Raw genomic sequence first — 12,161 nt, forward strand, 5'->3', positions numbered from 1 at the left:
TAACAATACCTATCCTACTAGGTTGTTCTGAAGGGTAAATGAGACAATATAAAAAAGAAATTGCTAACTGTAAAATTATAAAATCACACACACACACCCCTAGTAGTTATTATTACATAGGGGCATTCTTACAGATAAACTAAGGTACTAGAAGAAGAACTGACCAAGATAGCACTGCCCAGTAATGACACAATTAATACTATTCCTTTCCTTCCCTTCCCTTTCCTTTCCTTTCCCTTCCTTTCATTTATACTCTGTATTATTCCAGATAGCCAATATTACATTTCAGTCTTCCTGCAAGACAGAGGATGCTCTGAATTTCAACCAGCGAAGGGCCAAACAATCGTGTTGATGATTTTGTTGTTGCAGGTCCCTTTTTCTGAAAGTGTGCTCCACACACCAACTGCATCATAAATACTTGGTGTGCTTGGTGCAAATCCAGATTCCTGGATCCCACCCCAGACCTACTGGAGTCAGAATCTCAGACCGTGGAGTCCAGCAACCTCATTCTAACAAGCTTTGTCTGGGAGATTCTTAAGCATATTTTAGTTTGGGAACTACTGCTTCATATAATTAAGATAGACCATTAAAAATTATGACGCCATAAAAATATACATATTATGCATCCAGGATTGAGCTGAAGCTGTTGAATCTAGAGTGGCTTCCTCCCCACCCACAGTGAAATTGCAGGCGTTCCATATAAATTGCAGGTAGCTCCCCTGCAGCTACCCCTCAGCCTTCAGGAAACCCCTGGGGCTCTGCCTCCTGTCCTCCTTTCCAGACATGTTGACTTTGTTCTCCATCTTCAGTCTCTATTTCCATTGTTTATAAGCTTTATTTCTCTATGCCTTATATTTATGACCAGGTGAACTTGCACAGGACTCTATTCCCAGCTTCTCCCCCTCCTGCCCTCTCCATAGGGATTTTCATCCCCTCCTTGACTCCGCTCTCCATAGCCCAAGAGAAGATCTCCCATCAGACCCCTACATCTAGCCCAGGTCCCCAGAAGTATACTTCCTCCCCACTGCAACTGGAAAGGTATCTGCACAGAATGGTCTTTGTTGTAGCCACTGTGCTCTGTCCCCTAGGAGGTGTTCTTATCCTCTCGCATGGCATAGATATGCTCTGAAGCCCCATTAGTCAAAGTCTGGTCCCTGGACCAGTAGCATCAGCATCACCGGGGCTTGTTAGGATGCAGAAACAGCAGGCTCCTTTCCAGACCTACAAAATCAGAGTTGGCATCTGAACAAGATTCCCAGGTGATCCATATACACATTAAAGCTTAAGAAACACTGTTCTGAAACACTTTTTCTTAGAATGTTTATGAATCTGAAGAGTCCACACTGAATCTTCCAAATATGGGCAAGATCTCAGATGAAATATTTCAGATATTAACATGCATTATAATTACGTGTAGCAGAGGGACCTTCAAGATGGCAGAGGAGTAAGACGTGGAGATCACCTTCCTCCCCACAAATACATCAGAAATACATCTACAAGTGGAGCAACTCCTACAGAACACCTACTGAATACTGGTAGAAGACCTCAGACTTCCCCAAAGGCAAGAAACTCCCCACGTACCTGGGTAGGGCAAAGCGGAGAGATACCTGCATAGAGGATTGGTGCCGACCAGCACTCACCAGCCTGACAGGCTTGCCCACTCACCCACTGGGGCGGGTGGGGGCTGGGAGCTGAGGCTTGGGCTTCGGAGGTCAGATCCCAGGGAGAGGACTGGGGTTGGCTGCATGAACACAGCCTGAAGGAGGCTAGTACGCCACAGCTAGCTGGAGGGAGTCCGGGAAAAGTCTGGAACTGCCTAAGGGGCAAGAGACCATTGTTTTGGGGTGCATGAGGAGAAGGGGTTCAGAGCACCGCCTAAATGAGCTCCAGAGATGGGCATGGACACCAGAGACGGGCATGAAACACTAAGGCTGCTGCTGCAGCCACCAAGAAGCCTGTGTGCAAGCACAGGTCACTATCCACACTTTCCCTCTGCCCTGGCCACTGCCAGGGTCCCGTGATCCAGGGACAACTTCCCCGGGAGAACACACGGTGCGCCTCAGGCTGTTGCAGCGTCATACAGGCCTCTGCCATCGCAGGCTCGCCCCAAATTCCATACCCCTCCCTCCCCCGGGGCCTGAGTGAGCCAGAGCTCCCTAATCAGCCACTGCTTTAACCTCATCCATTCTGGGCGGGAGCAGATGCCCTCAGGCGAGCTACATGCCGAGGCGGGGCCAAATCCAAAGCTGAGCCCCAGGAGCTGTGTGAACAAAGAAGAGAAAGGGAAATCTCTCCCAGCAGCCTCAGGAGCAGCAGGTTAAATCTCCACAATCAACTTGATGTACCCTGCAACTGTGGAATAGCTGAATAGATAACAAATCATCCCAAAATTGAGGTGGTAGACTTTGGGAGCAACTGTAGACTTGGGGTTTGCTTTCTGCATCTAACTTGTTTCTGGTTTTATGATTATCTAAGTTTAGTATCTAGAGTTTATTATCATTGGTAGATTTGTTTATTGATTGGGTTGCTCTCTTCCTTTTTATATATATATATATTTTTTTTTTTTTCCTTTTTCTCTTTTGGTGAGTGTGTATATGTATGCTTCTTTGTGTGATCTTGTCTGTATAGCTTTGCTTTTACCATTTGTCCTACCATTTGTCTTTTACCATTTGTCTGTTTTTTGTTTGTCTGTTTTGTATACTTTTTAGCACTTGTTATCATTGGTAGATATGTTTTTTGGTTTGGTTGCTCTCTTCTTTCTTTCTTTCTTTTTTTTATTACTTTTTTATTTTCTTATTTTAATAATATTTCATTTATTTTTTATTTTAATAACTTTATTTTTTTAATTTTTTTTTTCTTTCTTTCTTTTCTTTTCTCCCTTTTCTTTTGAGCTGTGTGGCTGACAGTGTCTTGGTGCTCCATCTGGGTGTAAGGCCTGAGCCTCTGAGGTGGGAGAGCCGAGTTCAGCACATTGGTCCACCAGAGACCTCCCAGCCCCAAGTAATATCAAATGGCGAAAGCTCTCCCAGAAATCTCCATCTCAACACTAAGACCCAGCTCCACTCAAAGACCAGCAAGCTACAGTGCTGGACATCCTATACCAAACAACGAGCAAGACAGGAACACAACCCCACCCATTAGCAGAGAGGCTGCCTAAAATCATAGTAAGTTAACAGACATCCCAAAACGCACCACCAGACACGATCCTGCCCACCAGAAAGACAAGATCCAGCCTCATCCACCAGAACACAGGCACCAATCCCCTCCACCAGGAAGCCTACACAAGCCACTGAACCAACCTTACCCACTGGGGGCAGACACAAAAAACAACGAGAACTGTGAACCTGCAGCCTGCAAAAAGGAGACCCCAAATATAGTAAGTTAAGCAAAATGAGAAGACAGAGAATTACACAGCAGATGAAGGAGCAAGGTAAAAACCTACCAGACCTAACAAATGAAAAAGAAATAGGCAGTCTATGTGAAAAATAATGCAGAGTAACGATAGCAAAGACAATCCAAAATCTTGGAAATAGAATGGTGAAAATATAAGAAATGTTTAACAGGGATCTCGAAGAACTAAAGAGCAAACAAACAATGATGAACAACACAATAAATGAAATTAGAAATTCTTTAGAAGGAATCAATAGCAGAATAACTGAGGCAGAAGAATGGATAAGTGATCTGGAAGATAAAATAGGGGAAATAACAACCACAGAGCAGAATAAAGAAAAAAGAATGAAAAGAATTGAGGACAGTCTCAGAGACCTCTGGGACAACATGAAATGCACCAACATTTGAATTATAGGGGTCCCAGAAGAAGAAAAAAGAAAAAATGGAATGAGAAAATATCTGAAGAGATTATAGTTGAAAATTTCCCTAATATGGGAAAGGAAATAGTCAATCAAGTCCAGGAAGTGCAGAGAGTCCCATACAGGATAAATCCAAGGAGAAACATGCCAAGACATATTAATCAAACTATCAAAAATTAAATACAAAGAAAAAACATTAAAAGCAGCAAGAGAAAAACAACAAATAACATACAAGGGAATCCCCATAAGGTTAACAGCTGATCTTTCAGCAGACACTCTGCAAGCCAGAAGGGAGTGGCAGGACATATTTAAAGTGATAAAAGTGAAAAACCTACAACCAAGATTACTCTACCCAGCAAGGATCTCATTCAGATTCGACAGAGAAATTAAAATCTTTACAGACAAGCAAAAGCTAAGAGAATTCAGCACCACAAAACCAGATTTACAAAAATGCTAAAGGAACTTCTCTAGGCAGGAAACACAAGAGAAGGAAGAGACCTACAGTAACAAAACCCAAAACAATTAAGAAAATTGTAATAGGAACATACATATCGATAACTATCTTAAATGTAAATGGATTAAATGCTCCAACCAAAAGACATAGACTGGCTGAATGTTATGAAAACAAGACCCGTATATATGCTGTCTACAAGAGACCCACTTCAGACCTAGGGACACATACAGACTGAAAGTGAGGGGATGAAAAAATATATTCCATGCAAATGGAAATCAAAAGAAAGCTGGAGTAGCAATTCTCATATCAGACAAAATAGACTTTAAAATAAAGACTATTACAAGAGACAAAGAAGGACACTACATAATGATCAAGGGATCAATCCAAGAGGAAGTTATAACAATTGTAAATATTTATGCACCCAACATCGGAGGACCTCAATACATAAGGCAAATGCTAACAGCCATAAAAGGGGAAATTGACAGTAACACAATCATAGTACGGAACTTTAACACCCCACTTTCACCAATGGACAGATCATCCAAAATGAAAATAAATAAGGAAACACAAGCTTTAAATGATACATTAAACAAGAGGGACTTAATTGATATTTATAGAACATTCCCTCCAAAAACAACATAATACACTTTCTTCTCAAGCGCTCATGGAACATTCTCCAGGATACATCATATCTTGGGTCACAGATCAAGCTTTGATAAATTTAAGAAAATTGAAATTGTATCACGTATCTTTTCCAACCACAGTGCTATGAGGCTAGATATCAATTACAGGGAAAAAAATCTGTAAAAAATACAAACACATGGAGGCTAAACAATACACTACTAAATAACCAAGAGATCACTGAAGAAATCAAAGGGGAAATCAAAAAATACCTAGAAACAATTGATAATGAAAACATGATGACCCAAAACCTATGGGATGTAGCAAGCGCAGTTCTAAGAGGGAAGTTTATAGCCATACAATCCTACCTCAAGAAACAAGAAACATCTCAAATAAACAACCTAACCTTATACCTAAAGCAATTAGAGAAAGGAGAACAAAAAAACCCCAAAGTTAGCAGAAGGAAAGAAATCATAAAGATCAGATCAGAAATAAATGAAAAAGAAGTGAAGGAAACAATAGCAAAGATCAATAAAACTAAAAGCTGGTTCTTTGAGAAGATAAACAAAATTGATAAACCATTAGCCAGACTCATCAGGAAAAAAGGGGAGAAGACTCAAATCAATAGAATTAGAAATGAAAAAGGAGAAGTAACAACTGACATTGCAGAAATACAAAGGATCATGAGAGATTACTACAAGCAACTATATGCCAATAAAATGGACAACGTGGAAGAAATGGACAAATTCTTAGAAAAACACAACCTTCCGAGACTGAACCAGGAAGAAATAGAAAATATAAACAGGCTAATCACAAGCACTGAAATTGAAACTGTGATTTAAAATCTTCCAACAAAAAAAGCCTAGGACCAGAGCTAACACCTATCCTTCTCAAACTCTTCCAAAATATAGCAGAGAGAGGAACACTCCCAAACTCATTCTACGAGGCCAACATCACCCTGATTCCAAAACCAGACAAAGACGTCACAAGAAAAGAAAACTACAGGCCAATATCACTGATGAACATAGATGCAAAAATCCTCAACAAAATACTAGCAAACAGATTCCAACAGAACATTAAATGGATCATACACCATTATCAAGTAGGGTTTAACCCAGGAATGAAAGTATTCTTCAATATATGCAAATAAATCAACATGATAAACCATATTAACAGATTGAAGGAGAGAAACCATATGATCATCTCAATAGATGCAGAGAAAGCTTTCAACAAAATTCAACACTCATTTATGATAAAAACCCTCCAGAAAGTAGGCATAGAGGGAACTTACCTCAACATAATAAAGGCCATATATGACAAACCCACAGCCAATATCGTTCTCAATGGTGAAAAACTGAAACAATTTCCACTAAGATCAGGAAGAAGACAAGGTTGCCCACCCTCACCACTATTATTCAACATAGTTTTGGAAGTTTTAGCCACAGTGATCAGAGAAGAAAAAGAAATAAAAGGAATCCAAATCGGAAAAGAAGAAGTAGAGCTGTCCCTGTTTGCAGATGACTGATACTATACATAGAGAATCTTAAAGACACAACCGGAAAACTACTGGAAATTATCAATGAATTTGGTAAAGTAAAAGGATACAAAATTAATGCACAGAAATCTCTTGCATTCCTATACACTAATGATGAAAAATCTGAAAGAGAAATTAAGGAAACACTCCTATTTACCATTGCAACAAAAGGAATAAAATACCTAGGATTAAACCTACCTAAGGAGACAAAAGACCTGTATTCAGAAAATTGTAAGACACTGATGAAAGAAATTAAAGATGATACAAACAGATGGAGAGATATACCATGTTCTTGGACTGGAAGAATCAACATTGTGAAAATGACTATACTACCCAAAGCAATCTACAGATTCCATGCAATCCCTATCAAGCTACCAACAGCATTTTTCACAGAACTAGAACAAAACATTTCACAATTTGTATGGAAACACAAAAGACCCTGAATAGCCAAGGCAATCTTGAGAAAGAGAAAGGGAACTGGAGGAATCAGGCTCCCTGACTTCAGACTATAATACAAAGCTCCAGTAATCAAGACAGTATGGTACTGGCACAAAAACAGAACTATAAATCAATGGAACAGGATAGAAAGCCCAGAGATAAACCCATGCACATATGGTCAACTTCTTTTTGGTAAAGGAGGCAAGAATATACAATGGAGAAAAGACAGTCTCTTCAATGAGTGGTGCTGGGAAAACTGGACAGCTACATGTAAAAGAATGAAATTAGAACACTCCCTAGCACCATACACAAAAATAAACTCAAAATGGATTAAAGACCTAAATGTAAGGCCAGACACTATCAAACTCTTAGAGGAAAACATAGGCAGAACACTCTATAACATAAATCACAGCAAGATGCTTTTTGACCCACCTCCTAGAGAAATGGAAATAAAAACAAAAATAAACAAATGGGACCTAATGAAACTTAAAAGCTTTTGCACAGCAAAGGAAACCATAAATAAGGTGAAAAGACAAGCCTCAGAATGGGAGAAAATATTTGCCAACAAAGAAACTGACAGAGGATATTTTCAAAGGAAGCAACTGACAGAGGATTAATCTCCAAAATTTACAAGCAGCTCATGCAGCTCAATATCAAGAAACAAACAACCCAACCCAAAAATGGGCAGAAGACCTAAATAGACATTTCTCCAAAGAAGATATACAGATTGCCAACAAATACATGAAAGGATGCTCAACATCACTAATCATTAGAGAAATGCAAACCAAACCTACAATGAGGTATCACCTCACACCGGTCAGAATGGCCATCATCAAAAACTCTACAAACATTAAGTGCTGGAGAGGGTGTGGAGAAAAGGGAACCCTCTTGCACTGTTTGTGAGAATGTAAATTGATACAGACACTATGGAGAACAGTTTGGAGGTTCCTTAAAAACCTAAAAATAGAACTACCATACGACCCAGCAATCCCACTACTGGGCATATACCCAGAGAAAACCATAATTCCGAAAGACACATGCATCCCAATGTTCATTGCAGCTCTATTTACAATAGCCAGGACATGGAAGCAACCTAAGTGTCCATGGACAAATGAATAAATAAAGCAGATGTGGCACATATATACAATGGAATATTACTCAGCCATAAAAGAAACAAAATTGAGTTATTTGTAGTGAGGTGAATGGACCTAGAGACTGTCATACAGAGTGAAATAAGTCAGAAAGAGAAAAACAAATACCATATGCTAACACAGATATATGGAATCCAAAAAAAAAAAAGTTCTGAAGAAACTAGGGGCAGGACAGGAATAAAGACAGACGTAGAGAATGGAGTTGAGGACACAGGGAGGGGGAAGGGTAAGCTGGGACGAAGTGAGAGTGGCGTGGACATATATACACTACCAAATGTAAAATAGATAGCTAGTGGGAAGCAGCCGCATAGCACAGGGAAATCAGCTCGGTGATTTGTGTCCACCTAGAGGGGTGGGTTAGGGAGGGTGGGAGGGAGACGCAAGAGGGAGGAGATATGGAGATATATGTGTACATATAGCTGATTCACTTTGTTATAGCAGAAACTAACACACCATTGTAAAGCAGTTATACTCCAATAAAGATGTTAAAAATAATAATAATTACGTGTAGCTCTTGTTAAAAATATAGATTCCTGGAACAGCACCTTGAAGATTCTGACTCAGTAGGTTTAGAATCTGAACTTTTACAATCACCACCAGTTATGTCAATGATCCTCATGGGGAAGCAATACTGGACTAGGGAACAAGGAGCAAGGAATGAGGTCACAGTTCAGAGCTTCCCTCCCTGGTTCACATAGGAACCAAGCCTGGAGACTCTAAAATTGTATCATATACTAACAGTGAGACGGCCAGTCCAAGTTTTTGTCTAAAGAACAAGGAATCCGCCATCAAGCATGTGAGTTATTTATACAATTTCCAAATGAAGTTTTCTTGCTTTAAACCCAGTAATTCTTTAAAGAATCATTATATTTGCAACAGTGTACATGTTTCTATTTTTGATATTATGTATATTTATCCAGAAATGTACTTATGCAATTGACGTTTAAGTCCACAAATTTTAAGAAGCTGATAAGTATTTAGTTTTCTCCTTTTGTTTGCCTGCCTGTATACACCAACATATTAAGCTTTGTCATGGGAAACAGACTCGTCTCTTTAGCAGTACACTGATGGAGTAGGGGTTCAAATGACTACTTCTAAAGAATTGTAGGACATAAAAAAATGCATGGTTTTGAATCACATCAAAACAATTCCTCCTATAAATGTAAGATAAATTCAACCAAATATCAGGATTTTGTAAAGATTAAGAATGAGTATCTGTTTGTTCTTAAATCATTTGGGAAGAACAAGGCGAACAAGCATGACGTGTTTTCTTCTGGAGCAACTAAGTGTGATCATGCTCGGCTCTGCTTATTAATAGGCCAAGAAAGAGTTGAAGAAGCTTAAGTGTTATTACAAAGGATGTACTTAGAGACTGCCTTTGTAAAAAACAATTACATTTAACACAAAACAGTGCTTCTGAGTGGATGGTAAGCTAATTATTTTTAACAGCTTTATTGAGGTATAATTTATGTACCCTAGTACTCATTTTAAGGGTGCCATTCAGTATTTTTTAGAGATTACTCAGTTGTGCAACCATCATCAAAATCCAATTTTAGAACATTTCCAAGGCTACAATAAAATCCCTTGTGCCCATTTACAGTCAATCCTTATTCCCACTCTCAGACCTGGCTACGGTTACGCTAAGCCAAATTATTTTTAAAATACCTTTGTTGGGAAAATGATGCTGTATTCCCTTATGTTCCATTGGAATAGTCATCATGGAGGGGGATGTTAGAAAAAACTACGGGAGACCGTTCTATCTACAAAAACAATTAAGATGTTTACACCCAGAATGCACCTGAGTATACCAGGAATAACAAGTATTTGGTAATCTAGAAGTTTAATGGTTATATTTAAAACTAAAACAGAATCCATGGGCTGGGAGTCCATCTTGGCAGGAATCACCATGCCTGAAACGACATTTACTGGTAATTAAAATCCAGAAGAAGCACACGCAGTTTGATAATTTACCTGGAAGGGCAACCTGGACTCTGGTGAAGTTTGTAACCTGTTTCAAGGGGCTCTGAAAAACATCGAGAAGAATACAAGGGTTTTTGGAACATGAAAAGTATATTTTTGTAACGACTTTGCTTGCCTCCATCCACTGCTTATGTCATTAGTTTACTTAGATACTTGTTTTCTTCAACATTCATTCGCTTTGCAAATCTTTGAGTGCTTACTATGTGATAGGCACTGAGATGGAATGCTTTACAAAATATAGTTTTTCTGCCTTTCACAGAGCTTATGGTTTAACTTTCTATAACTTGAAGAGCTCATGCAAATCAGTAAAGAAATCACACTCCCCATGTTAAAGCAAAAAGGCAGCATGAGCATTGGGGCAGCAGTTAAGAGGGCATTGGAACCAGAGATCTAGCCCTGCCATGTACTAGCCTCTCTCATGTAATGGGTTGAGACACTGGGGGACCTTGAGATAGGAAAAATGTATTTTACACATGGGAGAGATATATATCTTTGGGAATCAGAGAGTAGACTGTGGTATGAAGAACGATGACCCCTTCCCAAATATGATCATGCCCTAGCCTGTGAATATGTTACCTTACATGGTAAAGGGAATTTGGAACTGGTTTGCAAACCAGGAGCATGGGGAGATTACCCTAGGTTACCAAGGTGGGCTAACCTAATCACATGAGTCCTTAAAAAAACCTTTCCTGGCTGTAGCCAGAGAGAGATAAGATGATAGATGAAGTGTCAGGGCGACTCAGTATGAGGATTCAGCCCATTGTTGTTGGCTCTGAAGATTGAGGAAGGGTCTTATGAGCAAAGGAGTGTGGAGGGCCTCTAGAAACTAGAAAAGGCAAGAAAACAGACTCTCATACAGAGCCTCCAGAAAGGAACACAGTGCTGTCAGCATCCTGATTTTAGCCCAAGAGACCTGTTTCAGACTTATGAGCTACTAAACTGTAGGATGATACATTTGTGTTGTTTAAGCCATTAAGTTGGCAGTAATTTGTTATGGAAACCATAGAAAATTAATACATCATATTAAGCAACTTATAAAACCTCTCCAAAACCTATTTTCCTTACCTGTAAGATGAAGGTAATGGTTCTGATGCAATTGTGAGAAGTCAGCAAAAACTACAAAGTGGTGAGCACTGTGCCTGATGCCTAATGAATACTTAGAAATAGGCTTGAAAATGGCTCCATGAAAGAGCTTTGAGAAGGAAGCAGGGACTTCCCTCGTGGTCCAGTGGCAAAGAATTCACCTTACAATGCTGGGGACGCAGGTTCGAGCCCTGGTCAGGGAACTAAGATCCCACATGCTGCGGGGCAACTGAGCCCATGCGCCACAACTACTGAGCTCACACGTCTCAACTAGAGCCCACGTGCTGCAAACTATAGAGCCCACGCGCTCTGGAGCGTGCATGCCACAACTAGAGAGAGAAAACCTTCACGTCACAACTAGAGAGAAGCCTGTGCACCACAATGAAGAGCCCACGCACCTCAACAAAAGATCCCGCATAGCCGCAGCTAAGACCCGACTCAGCCAAAAATAAATAATAAATAAATCTTTAAAAAAAAAAAAAAAAAAAAGGAAGCAGAGGAAATTCCTCTCACCACAAGTCAGAAGGCTCCCTTTGGTCCAGAGCCTGGTACCGACAAGATGTATGTGAGCTTAGGTGACTCTCATCCTCTCTCTGGGCTGCATGCAGTTTTTCCAAAGGAGGAATTTGAATTAGAAGATTAATTTCTAAGGGCACCTCCTGCTCTGGCATGGATGAATAATATAAATGAAAAGCCATAAAACTTTTCCATCCAAGTTTGAAGAAATAAGATATTGTTATAACAATATAACAATTGTTATATAACAATATAACAGACTCAGTGTGAGATTCAGAAGTTTGAGCTCGATGCTTGCTTCCATAGCCATTTCCCCTGGTCTACAAGAGAAAATGGTTGAAGCTCTAAAACATCTACCTCCAGAAGGCTCTAGACCCACAGTCCCCAGGTATGCATTCCCCTGGATTTAGGATCCCAGGTAAAGCCTTCACAAAATCATCCCTGGCGTTCCTTCAGACACTAATCAAGACACTTAGAGCATAACAAAGAGATGACGCGCCCTTCTCTAGGACTATCTGGAAAAAGCTGCCAAATGTCAAAAATACCTTTAACTATTTTCTGTTGCAGAGTTCTAA

Source organism: Delphinapterus leucas, chromosome 13 (genome assembly GCF_059928025.1).
Source record: "Delphinapterus leucas isolate spDelLeu-1000000601 "Yukka" chromosome 13, BTC_Dleu_Yukka2, whole genome shotgun sequence".
NCBI lineage: Eukaryota > Metazoa > Chordata > Mammalia > Artiodactyla > Monodontidae > Delphinapterus > Delphinapterus leucas.